The sequence below is a fragment of the Amyelois transitella genome, chromosome 19 (assembly GCF_032362555.1).
Source record: "Amyelois transitella isolate CPQ chromosome 19, ilAmyTran1.1, whole genome shotgun sequence".
NCBI classification, from domain to species: Eukaryota; Metazoa; Arthropoda; class Insecta; order Lepidoptera; family Pyralidae; genus Amyelois; species Amyelois transitella.
In genome coordinates this window covers 5579137-5603597 of record NC_083522.1, presented here as the reverse complement: position 1 = coordinate 5603597, position 24461 = coordinate 5579137, and the positions used below count along the sequence as shown (strand labels likewise).

Below are 24461 nucleotides of genomic sequence, written 5' to 3'. Positions count from 1 at the left end.
CAACACGCAGACTTGTCTAGAGAAAATAATAAGGGTCAACAAAAAAAAATATATTGATTACTAAAGTAAGTACTAACTTCACCGATTATTTCTCTTCTGAACAACCACAAAATTCGGATAAGAAATAGCATTCTTATGTATAGTATGTGATCAACCTATGCAATAGTAGGTATAGTATGTGTGATACTACTTTACCTAGAGTTCTTTCGTTAGTAGGGCATAAACAGCGCTGCGGGTGGGTGGCAATTAAAAAAATCTTATTTAGTTTATGTTTTAGTACCTAATTTCATAATTCCTCCATTTCCATTCTTCAATTCGGGTGCTTACAAGTATATAAAAGTAGTAGTCGTTTAATATACTTAAAATAACCATATTCATATTTGCAGATACCTATCACCGTGATTTTTTCGATTAATTAATTCTCTATAATTTATCTCGCAAAATGACTATTTTTGTCAACAAATTACAATAGAGCGAAAATAAATTATACATCAAAGTATGTGTTGGTATTAATAAAAATAAAAGTACCTAAACAGTGAAGTTATTATAGAGATTATTTAAATGTAACTACATACATAGGTGTAAGTACTTTGCAATATAAAAAACTGTATTTTTTTTATGTTAGGTAGTTTAAACCTATTGTTTCCCTCAGCACTAAATAAGTGTAACCCTCGTTCCGCTTATTTATAGTCCAGCTGCTGCAGTCCTGCAATAATTAATGTTTAATTTAATAAATACCTCTTTTGTTAATAAACAAACAGTAGGTATAATATGGGACCACCTGCAAATACCAAAAAAAAATTCTACAGATCATAATTATAAACTCGGCAGCAATGGCAATAAAAAATAAAATTTATTAAAGCTTATCAAAGGCGCACAGTGCTTTCCTTATTAAAAAAAAGCCTTATAATTTATGGTATTACCGACTATTATATTATTAAATTATAATTCTACTCAAATCAACATTTGATGGATTACGTACGCGTATGTTACGTACAAATTGCTTCTATTGAAGGAGATATCAGATTTTGACAGCATCATTAAGACATTTATCAAGTGTGTCCCTAAATTACTGCAAGATGGCCGGCTGTTCAAATAATGTTTAAGAAATCTCATTGAATTTAACAATTAATAGAATAACTCAAACGATACTAGGCTGCCATGTGCCATCAATCTCACTCAAATCGTAGACATTTATGTTTGCCGCATGCTATGCCATAATTTCAATCGGTTATTATGTTTTTGACACACTTTTCCATGTCAATTTTTGTATTTGTACAATGATGTCTGCTGTTAATATCGGTAAATTTTGAATGCTCAATGAAAACAAAATTACATATTTTTTGTTGTTAAAATAAGGTAGTAGGTATTACAGTGCAAGTAATACCTACTACCTTATTTTAACAAAGCAGTGTTTTTTGCAATATCTATTTATCACAATGACCAATCAATAAGCTATTTATATTATAATTTATATTCACATTCTAAGTACAATTTTACCAATTGAAATAAGTAGATAGTATTTTTCGAAAAAACAAATATTCTCATGGATTTGGTAAAAGTCGACTAAAGAAATGGCTTTGGGCTTCTTTTTGTATGCGATGAGCTAGTAACCTGTCACTTTTTTAATCTCAATTCCATCATTAAGCCATACCGCTGAACCATGGCCATATACGAGTACCTACGTTTATATCTCAGCCCAAAGACGTGGACGGTCAACCACAACACCGGGCTAGCATAGTGCTATCGCTAGGAAAAGTTTGTTTTGAAGATGGTCACATTTTCTTTTTACATACCTATGTATTTATGATTCGGCTATTTTCGGTAAAGTTAATATTGTTTTCATTCAGTCAGTTTTATCAATATTTATAAAACTTTTCCGTTACTGATTCACTGAAGGACAACCTTTCGGACAAAACAGCCGAAAATACTTACTGAGCGAAGAAAGTTAAAAATTGGTATTCAGGTTCCTTAGTAGTAGTAGAAGTAGAAGTGTAGGGGAGTACCTACTAAGAGAAGATTTGCCGAAATTCCGGGAAGGAAGTTAACGGGATTTTTTGTTTTATACAGTAGTAAAAGATTTTCCTGATTTCCGGCGGGATCCCATGTAGGTTATTAAGTAGGTTACATATTATGTATTAAAGAATACAATTTTTAATTAGTAAGTACTGTTACCACGAACAATGTTGAAAAATATTGGAAATTTACTAGAAATGTAAGTTAAATAATTGAGTTATTGGTACTTTTGTTGTGTTCTACGTAATAAATGTGGTGGGTAACTATAAAAACACTTTATTTATCGACTTAAGTCAAAACTCATAATGAACAAGTAGCAGAAACTATTGTTGTTGGCAATATAAAGCTTTCTCCTTGTTTTAACTACTAAGTAGGTAGGAATATTATTCCACAATACTTTATAGTTAAAGCTAGAGATTAGCTAAAATGACTGTGACACATCTTACCAATATGCATTAGACAAATAATGAAATTAAGAACATTAAAACATGTCATATCAGAAAGGAAAGGGCTCGTTATCAATTACAGTCATAATAATAATAGATTTATTCGATGCACTTATGATAGATATTTAAATCTGCTTTGGAAATGTAACAGGAGATTTGCACGCATCCATGTCCACGTGTACGGATGAGCCGCACAGGTGCTCTGCTCTCTCGCCATTTATCCGTCTATCGCGGCTCGAGCGAGTCACCTCACCTCGCGTATCGCTTGACGTGTTCGCGAAACATTCGGAATTCGAAACTGGCGGCAAACTCATTTTTGACAGCCGATCAGAACGTTTTATTTTTTTTATAATTTTTTTTTTCGCCAGTGATCATGGCCTATATAATGGTAAATAGTGGTATTTGTGTTTGCAAACACAAAAATTGAAATGTATTGTTCCAGTATATGAGAAATTCGCACGGTAGCCGCATTCGTTATTAGGTAAGATACGCTTTTCGCGATATTTGTATGTAACAATGTAATTGTTTGCAAGATTATTATTTTATTTAAAATATCTATTGTCACTATTACAAGCAAGCATTACTTAAACAAAACAATATTAATTATTATTATTAACGAATATCTATTTGAGCAAAAATTATTAAAGTATTTACCTTAATATGATTAATGAACGTTTAATTAATTCCAGAAATAATGAGTTATTACAAGCCAAAACATTAAATTTTTATGTTTACCTGTCTACTATAATATGATTTATTGTTAATTCAGGCCATTTGCAGGACACACCTCATTGATTAACTTACGTAATGATTTTGACAGCTACCTACTCAAAAAGAAAGTGATGATGGAACGAGATATACTTATTGCGTCTGCGAAAGTCGTCTTGTCGAAAATACCTATCTCTGTTTATTGGTTATCAAGGTGCAGCTGACTGCATCTTGTGAAAGAAAGAATATAATTAGCCAATCACGCACCGCTTCTCTAGTGCTAGAGAAATTATTTTCTATTTTCAAATGGAGCTGAGAATTATGTTGTTTGTACATTATTCGTATTGTATGGCTATACTTGGGTGTGTTTATGTGCGATGGGAAATTAATGTTTTGTTTGCAATTAATAAATGCTTAGATTAATTGCAACATTAAAAAAAATTACACCCTTTTTAGTGTACTTACTACACTACACTAAAATAAAAAAAGTCTCTTTTTTGTTGAGGGTAATCTTTTTTAAACTATTAACTTAGTTTGGAATTAAATATTAAATATTTTTTCGCCATAATCAATCTTATAATAAAATCACGAAACAACAAGGAGATAATTAAAACACTTATCTGAAGCAAAAATTCTCAGACAGATAGATACGTTAAAATTTATAAAAGACTAAGTAACGAAATTATAGTGATCGATTGAGGTGAAAAAGATTTGAGTGAGATTGACATCACTGCATAAATTATGCAAATCTTTATTGCAATCAATTTCAATATCGGTTTATTTGTTTTGCATATAAATTGTCTTTCTTTAATGAATATTTATATATTCAAAACAGTTTTGATATTTTAATTCTCTTGCAGAAAGTTGCAAATTTAGATTTTGGAATATTCCTATCTTTTGAGGAAGGTTTTGGTAACACGTTATGTAAAAAAATAATTATGGAAAAATGTTTGTCTGATACGTAGGTACATATAAATTAAAATCCCCGTTCAAATAACAAATGTAAACGGGGATTTAATTTATATGTATCATACAAAATACAAAAATAAATCAGGTACGTTTTCACCATTTTTTTTTCTAACCATTATTAATTAGGACTTTAAAATCAATCATCTTCCGTTTCGTCTTATTATTAATCAAACAACATAAAGTATAACAACCAAACACCATAGTTCATTAACTTCAAGTTCTTAACTTAACCATTGCCTGTACAATCTCTACATTCTGATTTATGTGCATTTCACAACTTTGAAAAGGGTATTGTCTTCTACATATGTATTTAATCATGGTTTCCGATAATATTGTTCCGGTTGGTTCCCACAAGACGGGGTGAAAAGAACTCGCGATAATTAAAGTCTGCTGGCTTGTATTTAGTATACGATGTACAGTTAACAGCATAATATTATTCATATGGTTTAGAGAATTGGAAGAGGTACATAGGATTAAGATCAATAGGTTCTATATTTTTTTATCTGTAATCGTACTTATTAAAAGACAGAACACAGCGACGAACATACCTACCTAATGAAAAAAGTCATTGCTATGACGAATTTTACTGCAAAATTTCATCCAAATCCGTTTAGTAGATAGTATTTCATTAATAACGTGGTTTGTAATTAATTATTCATTTATAATATCAGTAAGATAATCTATGATTACTATTAAATACGATTAGATAGCGTTTTAAAAAAATAATTTTATTAACTCTTCTAGCTTTAAAGCGCAATAAAGTTAGGTATATTGTAAGTTAAAAATATATGTAAATACGGGTTGAATAATGTATCAATGATTTAAGTCTCTAAAACATCTCTCATCTAACCTAATCATCTCCATTCAATAAAGATAACGAAAAACAAATTTATTACTTATAATTTATCTTGCACTTCATTAATTAGACAACACAAACAGACACTGAGATACATAGAACATAATAAAAAAGTGCCCAATTAAAATATGTTTCCTTTTGCTGACTGTACCAAGCGTACATTCTTGTGTTAGAAGTTAGAAATTATGAAGTAATCAATGATTTATAATTGTGTAAAAAGTGGTATTGAATAGTATGTTCAAAAAATTTTTAAATAACACAGTCAAATTTCTATTGTGATTATAGCTTCTGTATGCTTGCCGAGTATGTGGTTCTGGTACCTTAATTTAATTTTAAATTGTCTTAGGGACCAACGGCTTACGACCGGTAGGTAGGTAGTGTACAACAAGACAAAATTGCTACCTACCTGTTTAAAAGTTTGCGGTAACGCCTCAGTACAGAGGCGGTAACGTTGATATTGTGGCTATTGGCCAGTGATGCTGGCTAACGGTCCAGCTAGGTGTTCCGATCCCCACTTGGCTACCACCTACGCTATGTTGACCTGGAAAAGCGAACTTTTGGATATTAGATTTACGGTTGTTAAATTTTGAACGTGAGATTTACCGAAGGGTCTATAAAATAACTAATTTAATTTGTAAAGAGTACTAAAAACAGACCACAGTTTTAATGCGGTGCTCTTTCAAAACTTTGATAAAAAAACATCGGGGCATAGTTCTGTGTTATTCACCTTCTATTCTAAAAGAGTCCGGCATCGTTAATATCATATTGAGAGTCTCCCATTAATTGACCGCACAATTAAAGCGCACGCGCCGTTAACTATTATGGGCGATTCGGTAACGGCTTAACAGCCATGGCGTCCATTTTACTTCTACACGCGATTCCCTAATAGCAATCGATAACTTTACTGTTGAAGCAATTTATATAATCTGTGGTAAAAAAGTCGTTCAGTATGTTTTTAATGTGTTGAACTGTACAAGGAAAGTATGTATGAAAACAATTATCACTGTATAGCCTTATTTCTTTAAGAACTGAAACAAAAGTAAACAAATCTTAATACATCGATTTGTTCAAAATTACAATTTTAAAATAAATAACGGCTAATGAAATATTTATTTATTATGATATCTGTAATTTAATTATTTTTTTTCTCATGGCTATAAGTAAATTAAATTATGTTATTTTCAACAAAAAGTACCAAATTATACATATTAAATTTTACTAAGCGATATAATTGTACTTAAATATTTTTTCTTTTTAGCCGGTAGGTACAAGACGCCAATTTACATTTATAGAAGACTTTTTATTAATGTTAAAAGTTTTCAAAGTGAATGTATTTTATTGACTGCGAGAAACCGCAATAATATTGAAGATTTACGTTAATAAGCGACATGACATGCTTTTCTCAAATAAATTATATGCATACCATGTTCATATTATTTTTATAGGAGTTAACTATTTCTTAACTAATTTTTGTGATTACATACATAAACTTAACAGCCAAAACATCGGAGGTCGAATCGGTAAGTTGCCCGGTTAAAATACGTAATGCGTAGAAGGGCAAAGGTTTGAATCCCACCTCGGTCAATGTATCAATGACTATTTTATTTTTGTTAAGTTATGGATATTAGTTTGAATAGATGGTATTACGATGAGGGAAAACATCGCGAGGAAACCTATAAATTCAGGCAACTGGATGTGTAACCAAAATAGATCCAATACACAATTTTTGCAGGTAAACCTAACCCAGGTTTACCTGCAAAAATTGTGGAGGTCAGATTGGCGTCGCTTCGTGTAAAAACCTGACTCACCCAATCCAGGATCCATGGTCAAAGGCATACCCCGGGCTCTTCTCCAGAGTGGTAAGGATGCAACCACGCCTAAAATGAATGGACTAAAGCCACGAGGAAAAAGACATTAACCTAACAGCCAATGAACAATATCTTTCTAGAAGATGATTTAAAACAAAAGCTATGAATAGTGTTGCTCAGTAACGGATCATTTCCCAGTCATCCATGAAGCAAGAATTTTAATCACCATTCTAACTCATGCGCGCGTTTCCGTCGTTCAGGCATATTTGTCTCGCAATGAAAATAGGTTTTGCTTTTCAGACAGCGAGAATAGATTTCCTTGCGGAAGTGTTTTAACAGACTTCAAAGAGTAAATAATATTTTTATCCTTTTTGGTACTATTTCGGCATATAAAGTCAACAAACTACATAATCAAATCTTTTTACCACTAACACTTGAGTAATTATACTTGCCATGTGGGAATTTCGTGATAAAAGAAAACTTATTATTGTGGCGTTTAAGTAAAACGTCGCAGGTAAGGGTGATGAGAGATAATTTAAAAATTGAATAACGTCTATTTTTGTTGGACTAGTTTTATCATTTTCAAGAGAGCGTGCGTTAACTAAAGACACTAGATCCAGCAAGCCGCCTAAGGATAGTGAGCTATTTAACTAGGTGAGCGCTGAAGTAGACCAAAGGAGAGTGTGCGCGCGCTCTCTGGGCGGTAAAAAGGGAGACGCAGAGGAGACCGCAGCGGCACAACGTCACTTAATGTTATATTCTACCCGTGTACTAAATTTTTCCGAAGAATTTGCGTCAAAGAGTCACAAACACACATCCACATATTGACAAACCACAAATCCCTACAATATTTCTCATTGATAATATTAGTAGGATATATTTATTGGAAAATATTGAATGTGTACACGCAAACTAATATAATGATTTAGGTTTACAATTTATCACTATGATCAAATAAAGATTTCAAGTAAACATTAATGACCGGGACCGTCAAAATTAATTAGTGTTAATTAGATACGATTTAAAAACATTTATCAGAATTAGAGGACGAGTAAAATTTTAAGCACCTATAAATAAAAAATAGGTTATCATATATTGGATCAAATAAAAATTATCGAACGCTAGACTCTCGATCATACTATGATTGAATAAGTAATCGAAGCTTAGCCTTCATATTATCTGAAACTAAATAATGCATTATGTCATGGTCTTTATAGATTAGCATTTTGAACGGAATTTAAAAAAGGATATTTATATTATAAATAAGGATTTAAAGTTATTCGGCCTTCTATCTTTTTTAATATTTCCTGTATTTCTTCTGCCATTCGGTCAAGGTGAGAACGCTGTTCTATATGCAAAGTTTTGATGCTCTAAATATCTATTTTAAATACCTTGTTTTAAACGTTTAAAACGAGCGTCATAATTACCTACAAGGCAGATTTTATATTAGAAAATATCAATCACACTTATTGGGATCAATTAGGAAAAAATGAAATTGCGTGTAGGTATAGTACGTGTACTTGTGATATATTATTATTATGCAGTTTTTGAGAAATTAAACATCGGATAAAAAAGTAAAATAAAAGATATGTCATTTTAGTCCTCATGACAATAAAATAAAAATTAAGTATTTTTTATTATTTATTTGAAAAAAAGAAGAAAAGTTACCTTACTAACATAATAAAAAAAAAAGATAAGAATCTTAGCTGGTAAATTCTGTGTCATTTTTTTTCGGCAAATGTGACGTCCCTTTGTTCAGAGGTCAAAATAAATCGTTCATGCAAATTGTAACGAGCACATTAATGTTAGGCCGTTAATATATTTCCTAATTGCCAAAAGAAAAATAATGTTCCGTAGCGAAATAGAGAATAAAGTAATAAAGTCTTGGAGTATTGCGAATATTTTTAGTACGGTCCTTAAAACAGTAGATAAAAGAACACACTCTTATTACAAGCAGTACAGGCAGGCAATATTATCCATGAAGGTAGTTAAAATTGGAATTGATAAAAAAGATTGATTTCATAATCAGTTGACAGCCAACGTGGAAAAAAAGAAGTTTCAAGCAGAAAGATCTTTTTCTGTAAAGATCCAACTTTTTCTTGTGTTAATAAAATTGTGACATCACCGGATTAATTGTGGAAATAAAATATTGCGAGGCAACATTACATAGAACCACAGAAATCTATATTATTATTTAGATCATGCCGATCTTGGAACAAAAAACGCAGTCACATCACCCGATTAGTCGATACGCTTGATACAGATTAGCAAATAGCCAAAATTGCTGTAACGCGTGAGGTGCATATGAATTCACAAATTAATTTAAATACGTGGACGCAATATACGACAGAATAAGCCGATTTGTATGGTCACATTAGAATATTGTTCTGCACACTGACTCACTCTGTATTTTTATGCGTTCCGGATTTTACTCTTCACTGCTCTGTCTTTGAACTTGGCGTTCACTTCATAAAACTCACCCGTTCAATCTTAATCAGTATTTGCTATTGAAACTCATGGTATTTGGTGTAAAATAAAAGAAAAATAGTCCAACTTTATCAATGGAAAGTGCTGATATAATTTTGTCCACATAATCCCCCAACCTAACAGAACAAGTATTTCATAATGCAAAAGGGAAATTGTGAGAAGATCTTCAAGGAATACCAATACGTATTTATTGGAGATCTGTCCATGTAATCGCTTTTAAATTACACGTAATACTTACATTTCAAACAAATCGTGGCACTATCCAACATTATTCAGAAAATCAGTGTGCATTTCTAAAGACGATGTAGTGACTATAAATGATGGTTTGAAATCGGTCTGCAGTGATGAATTAATCATGACTATTTCTTCTTTCTCATTTTAGCCCAATTCTTAAATTCGATAGAATTTGGTCATTTAACGAGTAGGGAGATATATCAAAAAGTGGATTATACAGAAAATGGTACGGTAAAGGGTGCAAATGTCAACTTGTAAAGATGGGTAAGAGCCATTATATTATTATTTTCAATTCGACGTTAGGTATTGTCTTATCTAAATCATATGACAACGGGTTAATTACACAATTTTCACTAAATTATATAAGACTACGGTGCGAAGACCGTCTTCATCCAAGTTAGTTTCAAGTTGTTTGGATAAACGAGCGTGTTAACAACCATAAATCGGCATTGATGATTTAGTCGGGTCAGGATTTCTCATTTTATTTATAGAAAATGACGATGGTAAAAATACCGGTATCCGAAATGGCATAAAACGAGCTACCTACATCGTTAACTGTCCCGATAAACTGTCAGTTTCTAAGGAAACGATAAAATGTAAAAAAAATACGAGTATGTAGTTATAGAATGGACTAAAGAAAAAGCAAATAGAGGTTAAGATTAATGAAGAAAGAGTTGGTAGAGCGAATATACTGCTGTTAAAAAATGGTTTAAATTTTATTCCAGCGGGAATTTTAGGAAATTCTCCCTTGTTGCGCCCCTAGAGAACATAAGGATCGTACATACCAAAGCCCAGAAATTTAACTCTAGAGGATGCGAGGTTTAGGCTATGTTGATGAGATCACATACCAAGTAGGTAGTTGGGCTGTTAACTGCTGGGTTGATATAATAAATCTGCAGTAAGTAATTGTTGATAATAGTGAGTGTAAAAATGATTTTTGCGTAGTCCCAGTTACACTTATGTGAGATAGGTATACTTCGGAGCCTACTTCAGTAGTATGGCAAGCGCGACGCCGTTTTTATCGCGCGAAAAGCTATCGCTGTCTCTTTTCACGTCATAATAAAAAGCGAGACAGACGAGACATAGATTTTAGCGCGATAAAAACAGCGTCGCGTGCACCATACTAAGGGGGCAGGTTCCTTCTTCTACATTTTTCAGTTTTTAACCTCGGTTTACTTTCAATTACTTTCGTAGCGTGACAGCGACACGGCACTTGACCGATGCGCGTACGCCCGGCTGCGCACACTAGTCCCTACAGCCTTATTACATAATATTAGCCACGATACGTTGCCCTTCGTCGACTGCAGTTATGATTTTACTGTATACGAAAGATATATCACTTTTGATTTAGTATAATCGTTTTTAACTGATTCACGTTGGCTGTAAAATGGGCTTTTGGTATGTTTTTTATTCCTTACTACTTATACACATTTTTAATTGACATTGTAAAGTTCCGTCTCTTTTGTGTGCTTTTCACAATTAACCCAAAAAAAAAACTATTAAAATATTATGAAAACGCAGGAGCAACGAGCAGGACAAATCGAAGAAAAAAACGATAGAAAAGCCATTATCCATAAATACCCAAATGAATGAATAATTAGACCATAACACATACCACCCAATAGTGCGACTGCGTAATGTCGATTTTAAAGGTTTTTCTTATCACGAAAACCGTTAGGTTCTTTAATCGTTCACATATACTTCTGTACTTTAGAAGTTATCATATTAGCGATGTCTAAAAATCTAGAATAACAAGAATCAACATGTCTAAATGTATGATAACCGGAAAAAGCAGTAGCCAAAATAGTTGCCACTGCTATCAAAGTAGGGTATAACGTAATCTATGCAAGTATAATTAATTAATTAAATACTGATTCGTACATTTAAAGTTACCAAATGTAATGTAGACCATTTGGTGGCGTAACTGATAAAGTGGTTTAATGTGATACCGGTAGTAAAGCTTTTATATAAACATTGTTAAATATTAAAAAGTATCTTATGCATAACATTTTAAATTTTCTAAAGAAATTGGTTGTTACCCCTGAAGGTTTTATCTGTCTCTGTGCCAAATATCATAAAATTTTGTCTGGTGTTTATGAGTTTTAAAATACAAATCTTAACGATATTGTCCACGTGATAGTACTCGTTAGTGATAGGATCCACATCATACGAAATGCTTTGGCATTTTTTTTACGGTGTCGGTCGCCTATGTAACTCTGCTTGAAGTAATTTATGCACTTTTAGTGGTAAATCTTTACGTTCGACAACCATAGAAAGTTACGGATTAGTTATATTCTTCGGAAAACCCCACGCAAACCAGGCTTGCAGCAGCAGCGCAACCACTCTTATTCTCTCCGGGAAATCGCCGGGAACATGATTTCTAATAAGTATCAGACTTTTGCACCTCTAGCGCCGTCTCTCATCCCGTGCTCATACTACAAGTATCTAATTAAAATAGTTCGGCAAAAAAGCGGTGTCGTTAGAACAAAAGAATGTGGGAAGATCACATGACGTGGTCCCAGAGCAAACGCGCTTATTGACTCAATATCTTGTTAATGGTCTCCTAATCAAACATTGTAAACTACGGTAATTGCGCTTTCGTGTCGAACTAAATGCCTACCAACTCCTGTTTACTTCTTATTAAAAATACCGCTGTATGTTGTAGTACGCAATGTTTGCAGTCCAAGGTGGTCCGAAATATGAGGGCCATTGCATCGCTTATGACATGTTCGATGAACGACTTTTTCGACATCCGATTCAAGAAATAATAACGTCATACATTCATATGTATCATGTTATTGTTCAATCTGTAAAGCTCAATGTTAGAATTAGTATAAATGAAATTATAAGAATACTAGCGGACCCTGTCTGTTGTTTCTGTCAAAAAGATTTGAATTGAAGGAGTTCTTTGTTCTTACCTATTTTATAACATACATACATATAGTCATATAGTCGCGTCTATATTCCTAGCGGGGTAGACAGAGCCAACAGTCTTGTAAAGACTGAAAGACCTCGATCAGCTGCTTGGCTTGATGATAGAATTGAGATTCAAATAGTGACAGGTTGCTAGCCCATCACCTAAAATAGAATGCCAAGTTTATCCTATCCTATCCCTTAGTCGCCTTTTACCACATCAATTGGTAAGAGATGTAGTGGTCCTATTCTTTTTTTTTTAGTAGTGCTGTAAATCATTAAAAACATAAATCATTTTTGGAATTTCAAATACGATTTTATCAAACTTCGCTTTACCTAGATTAGTTACGGGTTATTGTTACTACACAAATAACGTATGCGCTTTGCACAGTTCATTCACTTAAAGAGCAATTATCGTGAAGATAAATGGGTGGTTTGATTTAATTTTTTTCACATCTTTAGGCGCATGATCATAAAGGTTATTTTTAAAGTTCTGGTAATAATGTGCGATATGGTAGGATGAGCAGCACTGGAGCATAAGATATAACTGGCCAGAGGTAGTTCAAGTTGTAAGGTTTCTTCCTGGTTTTTTTTTTCCGGAAATAGGTATAAGAATTGATCACAATTTAATATTTTTTCGTGAAGTTATAACTTGAATTAAAATTGATCATGGTAATCGCAAAACAATTTGGGATTCTCCTTTCAGGCGATGGCGATGGGCTATCAATTTGTTGTTTTTTGAAAGCTATTAATTTGACCGAGGCTTTCGAGTTCTCTAGAATATTGGCACCGTTTATCAAGCAAGGGATATTACATATTTATGTACCTATAATTTTCGGATCATTACCAGAACAAACGCTTGAAACATGATGATTAGAAAATGTAAGAAGAAACTGCAATTCTTATGGTAATTAATAAATGCCAGTGGAGTTGCAAAAGCAAATGGCCTGCCTAGAAACACATTATAATGTTCCCATGGTTAAGTAAATTTCAAAAACCGCAGTTGACCGTCTTTGGAAAGGGTAGGTAATAATGTGGTTAATCATGCATGTTGTTTATGTAACTAGCGCGTAATAGTTCATGCCTTCTACGCCCATCGTTTAAATTTATATAAACTAAGATAGGCCCGCGGCTCCACCTGCATAAAACGAAAACTTTCATTAATTTGTATTCCCTTGGGATCCCTTTGACCTTCTTGACACCCTATATAGGCCTTGAAAATGGTGATAATTGGGAATTATTTTGTAGTAAAAAAGTAGGCATCAACTATCTTGCATGAAAAGGAAGAAAGTGTTGTAAATTTAACAACTATCCTTAAAATCATAAAAACTTAGTTCAAACCTAACTAAAGGTAGGTACCCTAGATTTTATTTCTTATGATTACTGGCCATCGCATAATATCAAAGTAGTAAATCTAAAACCGCTTTAGGTACCACAAAACATTGAAAATATAGATACAGGATAAAAAGACTTTAAAATGGATCTGATATTTCAAAGTTATTTTAGGAAATCTTCACAGACGAAATACAAAGTTTTTTATGACTGCTCTAAAATAACTTACTTAAACTTACAAAAAACTAAATACCTTCACACAAAATAATAAGATCTTTTTGTATATCCACATCTACACTATTAATAAAAACAAAAGATTTGTATTTTTGTATGTTTGTAACGAATGAACTCAAAAACAACTAGACTAATTTTCACGAAATTAGCACAGGTAAAGAATAATGCTTTGTGGCATAGGCTATTTTTCTTGAATATCCCACGGGAGTAAAGCCCCGCGCAAAAGCTAGTTTTTAATATTATTTTTTTATTGCAATAAAAAGTTTAATACGTGGTACATACATATCATCACGTCTATATCCCTTGCGGGGAAGGCGGAGCCAACAGTCTTGAAAAGACTGAAAGGCCACGGTCAGATGTTTGGCTTAATGATAGAATTGAGATTCAAATAGTGACAGGTTGCCAGCCCATCGAATAAAAGAAGAATCGGACATCTATGGGAAAGAGATGGGTGACGGGAATCACACGGCAAATTAAACGTGTTATTATGTAAAAAAAAGCATGACGTCTTTTTCACAGTAATTGTTTCTAAAATTTTAAATAACCTTTTGCAAAATATACGCTTTACGTTATTTTTAAAGAACTCTACTTCTGTACCTGCGTTTTCTTACGTTCTATCTACCGGAGCTTCTAATGAGACGCGCGTTAATTTAAATAAAGTCATTCTTTACAATGTATCTCGTCAGTATGGACAGACGGACAGTGTAACTGTGCTGGAGTGGGCGGAACGGCACGCCTATCAATTTATAGATTGATTTCATTTTTTGTGAGTAATAAATCACAATGTTCTGGCCATGTAGGGTTCAATGGGTAACTAAATTATAATTGATACTTTCTAATCATCAACCTCTTGACATCTCTCTGGATAGGAGCACCGAGCAAGTGACTCTCTGTGCAGTATGCAGGGGTACTATATCCAGCTTGTGTCATGATTACACGTCAAGTGGCCTTAATATGCAAGTTTCATCACGATTTTTCTCTTACGTTTACGTTTTTCTCGTATGTTTTATGAGTAAGAAGTGGAGTAAGAAACTTATACCTTGTCTTCAACAAACACCAAGAAAACCATGCCGAAGCTAAGAAAAGATAAATAATAAAGAATAGAACTGAATACAAATAATAACGTAAATGTGATTATAAAATGAAGAGAGCTTGCATGAAGAGAGTTATGAATGTGGATGAAGCAAAGTAAATATGCAGAGATCGTGGCAAGTGGAAAGAGGTAGGTAGTCTCTGCCTACCCCTCCGGGAAAGAGGCGTGATTTTATGTATGTATGTACATACATACATATGTGATTATAAAATGGCTTCTTGTTATTATTATTTTTAACCGGTCTGTTTGTTTGTAAAATTTCTTTTATTACCAATGTGTTCTACAACAATACAATACAATACAAATTATCTTTATTGTCCATAAAAAATAAAAATATGTGTAGTTGAAACATACATAATGAATATGTTGAGCAAAGGCGGACTTATCGCTAAGCAATCTCTTCCAGCCAACCTTTGGGTACAACATGATATATTATTATCTTTTCTTCCAGGTCAGAGTCAAAAATGCAGCAATGAAATGATAAGGTAAGTATTTGATCATTTAAAATGGTTTTATCATCTTCATCATTACCTGCCTTTGGGTAATGAGTATTACATTGTTCCTATCAGAATACAACTTTTTGATTGTGATAAATTTTTATTATTCGTACTTTTAAAGTCTCTAATGTTAGCCCATTAGCTCGGTTGGTTAAAGCGTCGTACTTATAACGCGAAAGTCGCTGGTTCGATCGCCTCAAGGGCCATTTTTATTATTTAAATTGTTATTCAAAATCTGTCTAGTTTGGGGTTAAATTGTATAAAAAAATTAGACTAATGATCAACTAGGTATACATTTGATGAGCTATTTCGAATCAAATTATAAAATATACTGAAGTGAAAGGAACGGTTCCTTTTTAATTTCACCATCACAGGTTGATAAGTCTATTCGTGGGATTTTAATTAATCCTTTTTGATAAGAATGACCATAGTATCAACCCTACAAGGAAATACGTGCAACTCGGGTGTCTTGATTTCATTTAATTTTCGTTTAACTGAGCACTTAATATCTTTGAGAGCGTTTGATGCGGTATAACTTACGGCATATTCTATTCTGATATATATTATTGTAGCTTATTAATATGATTGTAATTTCTCAATCATCTGAGTTTGATCGAGAAATTCCATCGTAATTTTATATCTAATTTGCGAACTAAGTGTAGGTCTTTAATTTTATGAGTTCTATAGACTTACAATATTATTTGGTAGCTAGATGAATATGCTTTGTGTCAAATATTCCAACGACATGTTGAGTACCTACTACCTTAGAGGTATACGTAGGTACTAATAGTTAACAAGCAAATAACTAATGCTGAAAAATTTCATAATTAGGAAATAATAATTAATATGAAAATTTGTTATGCATACATACGTTCAGCTGTATTCTTAATAGTGACACGTTGCTAGCTCATCGCATAAAAGGAGAATCCCAAGTTTGTTTGCCCATTGCTTAGTTGCCTTTTACGACAACCATAGGTAAGAGATTGAATGATACTATAATTAAATGCCGGGAATCACACTGCACTACTTATGTATTAATACATTAATTTGTAGTTTTTCAAATAATTAGTAGAGCAGTTGGCAGAAACAATTCTATAGAATATTAATACGGATTAATATTTATCTCTAGTCTCATGTCGATAGAGTAATGACACTCAACTAGGATAGTGTAGTGTAGGAATTTCATCTAGTTACTGTTACCTAATGCCATCATGAGATGCAATATAATGCACTTGACAATGCACCTAATAAAGTGATTGATTGCGACGCGTGCATATTGCCTAGAATGCACTTACATGCCGCATCCACTACGCTTGTGGTAATAACAGTTTGCGAGAATATAGCTAAGCTGGCTAATGGGAATAACAATAAGATAAAATGTATTAAGATTTAAATCGGACGAAGGCGCGGGCAACAGCTAGTATGATTTGTTGATTTTTCCCCCTATATTCCCCTTTTGTTTCTTGCAATTAAATCTGAAACTGAGATAGTTGCTCCATGTGGTCGTTTCAAAAGTTTATTATAAAATAGAGAATTTTATTTTTTTGAATTGCTCTTACACTATCAAAAGTAGAAAATTACACCATCAGTAGCATTAATCCTCACTAACTCTAACCATCGAACTAAGAGTGTATGAACCTGTATCTCGATACACTGACATTTGCTTTGTTGCTTCCAAACACATTCATCAAAAATTCATACACGGGTCAAAAGCCATCTGGTAGCGCTAACGGCAAAGCTATAAAGTGAGTTTTCAATATAAACTCTATTAATTTTATATCAATATACTTTATATGTTCATTAACACCGGATTTTATAGTATAGTGAGCAAGTGAAAATAAGTCTCAGACACTTAAAAGAAGATACAAAGGTGCGATAGATGTTTAATTTGATAGCTTATTATTAAGGTGTATAGGAATATATTATTAGTTAAGTAAAATAAGAGGTTTTTTTTATTTATACGCTAGCATAAATACTATTGAAAATTTAATCAATTTCAATTCAATTTAATCCCATGTTTCAAGAATAATGATAAGTGATGAGGTATATTATTGGATCAATTTATTTACTAGTTCACATTTGTTATCCCATAATTTTTCAGGAAACCGAAGCCCCAGGAAAATATTACTATATAAGCAACTGATTATTAAAGCTATAACTTAACTATAATACTAATATTTCTAGACCATGTCATGCTATGTCACATTTTCCTATTACTTGTTAGGACTAATAACACCAGAGTTTCATGTTCTGAGGGACCAATTGCACTTCTAAACTATCAATTAAACAGAAGCAAACCACATAGCGGTACGCTAGGTTTCCTACTATGAGCAGATCATTATTTACTAGATTTATGTCCCCAATAACGTACTAAAATCCTATGGATTGAAAAAAAATCAGGATGTACAATTAATTGAAAGTCTACATAATAAATACCTATTATGTGCCTCCATGCTGCAGCATGTATGCTTTATATATGTCAACTGCTTCATTAAATTTAGGGAAAAGCTTATTAACTTGAGATTCATATTTTAGGCGATAGGTTAGCAACCTGTGTGTCGCTATCGTAATTTCAATTTCATCATTATTAATATTAAGTACTTCTTTAAATTATTTAACTCCGATAGGGCTATTTTGTGATCAATTATCTTATTCCATAACAATAATTATACACTTCATTCTATGTGGGTGGTCTAGTCTAATAACATTGTTTAATTTGCAAACTTTGGTTGCAAACAATGTAAGCGTTTATATTTTAGGAAGTGATTTCTCGGTCAAGCCATAAGACGATAGGCTTATAAAATACCATTAATGTCTATCATAAACCATATAAACAGAGTTTATCTATGTACTAAACTATTATAGAGCTACAAATAGGTTTTAAGCATCAATAATTAGTAGTGTGGTTTAAGTGCCCAATATGATCTTCAGTGATACCAACACTTAAATAAATATGAAAAGTATGTCATTTACTCAATTTATACCTATTTGACTCATTGGACCGATTTTAATGATATTTTACATCTGATATTTGGTGTTACTCAATTGCTTTTATCTCAATTATCGTTTAAGATTCAGTCAGCTAATATTATAGTTTATTGGATTTGTCTTTTACACGAGTAACTTGATGATATTCACTTGTTACAGAGTCTCAGGTCAACATAGTTTTAAAATAAATAATTTTTATATCTCAAACATTTAAGCCTTTCAATTACACAGACACACAGATCAGTATCAAAATTAGATCGAATTCATTTTCATTCTTATTGTAGAAAAAAATATGCGAGCGCGGAATCGCGTGGGCATTTCTTGTAATTTATAAAAATATCAACCGACAGATTTATATCACTGGCACATCAAATCAACCATACAGGAATTCCTATGTCGACGTATCGACATATTATCGCAAGTGACTCTAACCGCAAATGGCGTGGTTATTATAGATCACGTCCGGCTGGCACGCGAGCATTGTCATACTCGGCTAAGTACGGTGGCAATCTGTGGTATGTGGTTCTTTTGCGCGGTTGCAGGATGGCCAATAATTGACTGCGAGGCGACCATCGGGTTCCCATTAGTTTTAGCCTCTTATCGGGGGCGAGTGGCATGCCTTAGACTGGGTGACATTTAAAACAACTGCATCCTTTTAAACATAGACTATACCCATGCTTCTGAGCCGTTTGAGCCTATTTTCATTTTCACATTAAAAAAACCCCTCAAAAACTACGTCACACGCTTTATTAAAGACCAATACTACAAAAAGAAATTAAAACTAAATATATAAATAAATGTCTGAAAAATAAATTATTTTTCTAGTATCAAGATCAAGTAAAGTACAGAGTTGTCGAGATCGCTCAGCTAATGAATTGTGTCGTTGACCTCTGAATCTTACGCGTCGCTTTTCCGCCGGCCGGGGTGATATTACGTATTTAGGATCGTGGATTTTGATACTTTTATTTATTTTCGTACTTTCTGAAATATAAACCGATATTTTTCTTTTAACGTTTTTAAATATCCTTTAGATGAGTACACTTAACAGTTAAATTTATGCAGTTGAATTAAAAGTCAGCCTGTATACAGATTAAACCTATTTTAGGCTATTGCATAATATTATTTACCGGCTTTTATCATATGCACCAATACTATGTTAATCATATACATTACTGTACTACTATCCATTCTCTACTTTTCTCTCTCTTTATCATCAAATCTAAAGAAAAGATAACACATATGCCTTGTCAACGTTCAAAACAATGAAAATTCAAATAATCATTGCAATCTAATATATTTTTAAAAACGAATGGAGGACGCTCCTCTTTACTCCACCGAGAAGAGTTAATTCTTAAATTTAAGAAGAAGAAGAAATGACATAACATATTACTTCAGTACGTTTTTTGCTTCAATATTAGCACTTGTCGAAAGCTCTACACACCACTTCACACCTACGGCAACAGCCATTAAGCCATGCAGCTGAACGTGGCCCTTCAGTCTTCTCAAGACTGTTGGCTCTGTCTACTCCGCAAGGGATAAAGGCGTGATTATATGAACGTATAAACAGCCCTGTCGTAGGAAACGACTAGTAGTCGTCAACGTTGTTATTAGGGCTAGGCGCGTCCGGTCATGTTTGTATATAGGAATGCTTATTTGATCTGTAAGTAGCCGAGTCTTATTATAATTATGGCTTCCAACGCCCTAGCAAAGGTGCCATTTGCATGATCTAGATTCTGTTAAAAATAACTTAAGCAAGTTGTTCGCGGAATAGGAAACCATGGTGTTCGCATTTTGTCACTGATATTGTGATAGACATTATTTTTTATTTTCGTACAATAATTTGCACATGAACATTATGATGCTAAAAATACTGTTTGTAAAACATACATACATACATATGATCACGTCTTTATCCCTTACGGGGTAGACAGAGCCAACAGTCTTGAAAAGACTGATAGGCCACGTTCAGCTGTTTGGCTTAATGATAGAATTGAGATTCAAATAGTGACGGGTTGTTAGCCCATCGCCTAAAAGAAGAATCCCAAGTTCATAGCCCTTAGCCGCCTTTTACGACATCCATAGGAACGAGATGGAGTGGTGCTATTCTTTTTTTTTTATTAGTGCCGGGAACTACACGGTAAAACTGTTTGTAAACCTGTAAAATTATTCAGGTTTTTATAAAATAGTGTACGTCATACAATATGTATGTAATTTGTTCCTTCTTTTTTTACGATAAACATTTTGTTATATCATTCCAAAGCAAAGTCTTTTATTTCAATCAAATACTTAATTTCATCAGCAATATCGGATTGCGTAATCAGAAATTAATATCCTAAGATCAAATTTCTGATCAAACAGTAGGAAACGAAGATACCTCGGCGTGTCTCCAATCACAGAACAAATGTTTGTGGTTGTTGGACCAATATTGGCCCAAGTTTGGGTGTCGTGATGACTATCAAATGAGTAATGAAGATGTTCAATTTGTTATTTTAGGTAGGAACTACATGAAATCGTACCAAGCGACGGTAAAATAATAAGAAAATTAATTTATTTTTAAATTTGCAATCATAAAAATCAATTACTGAAACATTTCTCATCAACTCAAATGTAGATAAATAAGTACTTTATAATATGTTCTAGACAGAACACAAAACATAGCGCTATTCAAAACAGTAACCGAAATAGTGAAATTAATGTACCTTCAATTAGAATTTTAAATGATGAATTGAAATTTGCTTTGTTGTTATTAAAAATTCAACAAGCTTAATTCACATTGATCGAGAGCATAGCTGGGTTAGAATATCTTGTGCCGAATGGATAATAAAAAACATAAAGTAAAATAGTTTAATATAAACTGTTTATGCATAAACAACTGGCCTATTTCTTTTCCCAAGACAATGCTTGCATAGATTTCTTTTTTTTAAAATAAGATGTTTTTTTTACATCTTTTTTGTGAACAAATTAATAATTGGCTTTATTTTATCAGTACCTATTATCTTTTAAACTTCTGGAATTTTGAGAATTGTGTTCTAACGTAACAATTTTAAAAATAACCAAAACTTAACATCTAGGTAGAAATTTACACACAATCCTTTATAAAAATATCCTCTTAAAAGCTAATCGCAATTTAACTGTCCTTATCACTCGTCCAACCTGAGCATTGTAGTATAGACATGTTTTTGCTGGATTTTCAATCCGATATTCATTATTGAAGTGGATTCTCGCATGGCTTTCATTGATTAATGACATTTTCTTGCAAGTGTACAGAGATTACTATTTGATGCCCTTACTTTATCAAAGATGCAATTAGTATGTTTTCTTACAGTAAACAAGCTACGATCCGTGACTTCGCTTCGAAGAAAGTACCCTATAGGTATTGTTATATTTTAATCCTGTACCTACCAAATTTCATCAAAATCTGTCTAATAGTTTTTCCATAAAAAAGTAACAACACATCCACAGCTTTACAAACTTTCGCATTTATAATACTAACTGTTGTCCACGACTTCGTCCGCATTAAATTTCAACATCTAATGTCATGTAATTCCAATGTCTAAGCTATGTACGAGTATATTACTGCAGAGTTTCATAAAAATCGGTTAAGTTGTTTTTGAGTAACCAACACACATCCTTCTACATTTTTGCATTAATTAGTAGCATAGGATGGGATTAGTAGGATTTTATAAGCTATGCCAAGCTGTCAGATATAATAAGTAGATCTAAAGATACATTTTTCATTTAAGTCAGTAATCAATACTAGAGATGGTAGGTAATATAGATATCAAAGCAGCAAGGGAACATTTTTGGAAATATCCTCGCTCCAGTATGTTATACGGGCAATCAAATCATCTTATAAGTAATACTACTTTAAGTACTACTGCGGCGTAGCAAACCGAAATGTATCTTATAACCTTTAGTACTTTTGCCATTTTCTTAAGCTTTTATAAGACGCAAAGCTATATCAATTAACTGTGTAAATTTTTAAACTAACGATATACTGTAATTGGTCTTCGGGCCCTTAAATTCAATATCAAAGCAAACTGAAATTAAGGTTCCGAAGAATTAAAAAAACGAAAGATAAAAATACTCATCCTTATATTTTTTTATCTCCATACTTTAAATACGTGTTGAATGTGCGTCTCCTCGCAAAATTACCGCGATATTATCCCATCTTATACGAATTCCTTTCTCGCGTCACGTTTGGAGAATTGCCCGCCGATTTCAGATTGACATAACTTTAAAAAAAAGAGTGCGCAGAAGTTTATCTTATATTACTTGACACATAGTAAATACCCTGGTTAATACATATTAAAGGATTTTTCAGATTAGCTATCGTGAAATAAATTTGTTTTTAAGATATATTTATTTGTCAATGGCTCGTGCGAATCCAAATTTTTGGTTGGTGCAAGGCAGCCGACCGAGTAAAACCTTTTCCTATTCTTTTCACAGCATGTAAAATTATCTTGGCTTAAGTGGATGTTTTGTTTGAGTACGCAGAGACTTCGTCTTTCGACTGAGCATGATCTCTACATAGTTTATAAACTTTCTTGCTTCAAACATATTTGTCAGTCGCATACTCTTGGTACTGACCATCTACCAGATTATAGGTACCAAAATTACATCCCCGTTTCCAAAGAATAAAAGGCAGTCACAAATATGCATCAAGACATAACGGACAACAGCCCGCCACAAAGTTATTCTTCTGTATCATCCGTACTTATGTTTTGATCGCTAGGCGATTAGGCCAGCTGTCCACTGTGATTGCTGGCTCGTGTGACAGTGGGAAATTGCCTTAAATTGCCAGTGGATGCAATCTGCCATGCCATATGCCAGTCAAGCTACTGCTACGGTTTTTCGCGTAAGCCTCTAATTTGCTTTGTGGGGAAGAGCGATTTGTGTTACTACCTCTATTTGTCAGTACAAAGACAAGCAGGTAAATTCAATTGAAGTCAATAAAAAAATTATTACTTATTGATGAAAGAGCACTTTTTTCTTCAGCGAGACGCGGTAATTCATATTTTATTTTGGGTGAATCAACAATACTTATGCAATTTTATGAACCTTTCTATAAGTAGTATCTAAATATTTTTTTTTCGCCTACTATTTATCATTTTTGTAATATCTTCTACAAGAACTATTCCCATAAAATAAAAAAGGTTTTTTACTACACTCATCAAATCTTCACGTCTAAATGAATACGAAGTGCCATTGTTATTTTTTCCTCATATTAATTTGTCGTAACTGTAAAGATGAAAGCGACATTATGCGAAAACCGACAAGCTCATTATATATCGTTATGTTCATCCCAAAAGGTATGGGGATTCCCAAAGAGTAATTTAACATAGAGCGCAGCCCAGTATGGACCGTGATTAATAGTTTTGATACAAAAAAAATAATCTAGATCCATTTACCTTATTGCGGAAATTCGATGTTATCATATGATATCTGTGTTCATAGATATAATGACATTTATGCATATAATCAAATCTATATCCCTCAATGTAGAAAGCCCTTATAATGCCATTTTCAGATCAGCTGACTTAATGATGGAATTGAGATTCAAATAGTAACAGTAATTTTAAATTCATGAAAATAAATACCTTATTAAAATTATTTATTAAAGGACAGTCAATCTCTGACAAATTTCAATAATTTTAAATCATAAGTGCACTCCATATATAACTTAATTATAACTCTGGACTTGGATATCAAATGAAATCGAAGAGAAACATTCAACCAGCCAGTTGTCTCTCTCTCAAAAAGAATAATGTCGACAATATAACTCAGTTACATTCAATGTTAAAAGTCATTATTCAGATTTATCTACTTTAATTGAGGCATAACTTTATTAGCTATTAGAAAGTCTGACTTCTATCGCTT

The 24461-nt window shown here is 32.8% G+C and overlaps 1 protein-coding gene across 1 annotated transcript in view; it reads left to right on the top strand.

Moving 5' to 3' along the window:
- Positions 1–2707: 2707 nt before the first annotated feature.
- The window catches only part of LOC106132540 (uncharacterized), a 53872-nt gene continuing 32118 nt past the window's right edge, over positions 2708–24461 (top strand). Inside the window, exons 1-2 of the mRNA XM_060949659.1 lie at positions 2708–2943; positions 15548–15581. The gene's annotated coding sequence lies outside the window, so the exon portion shown is untranslated. The remainder of the gene's footprint in view (positions 2944–15547; positions 15582–24461) is intronic.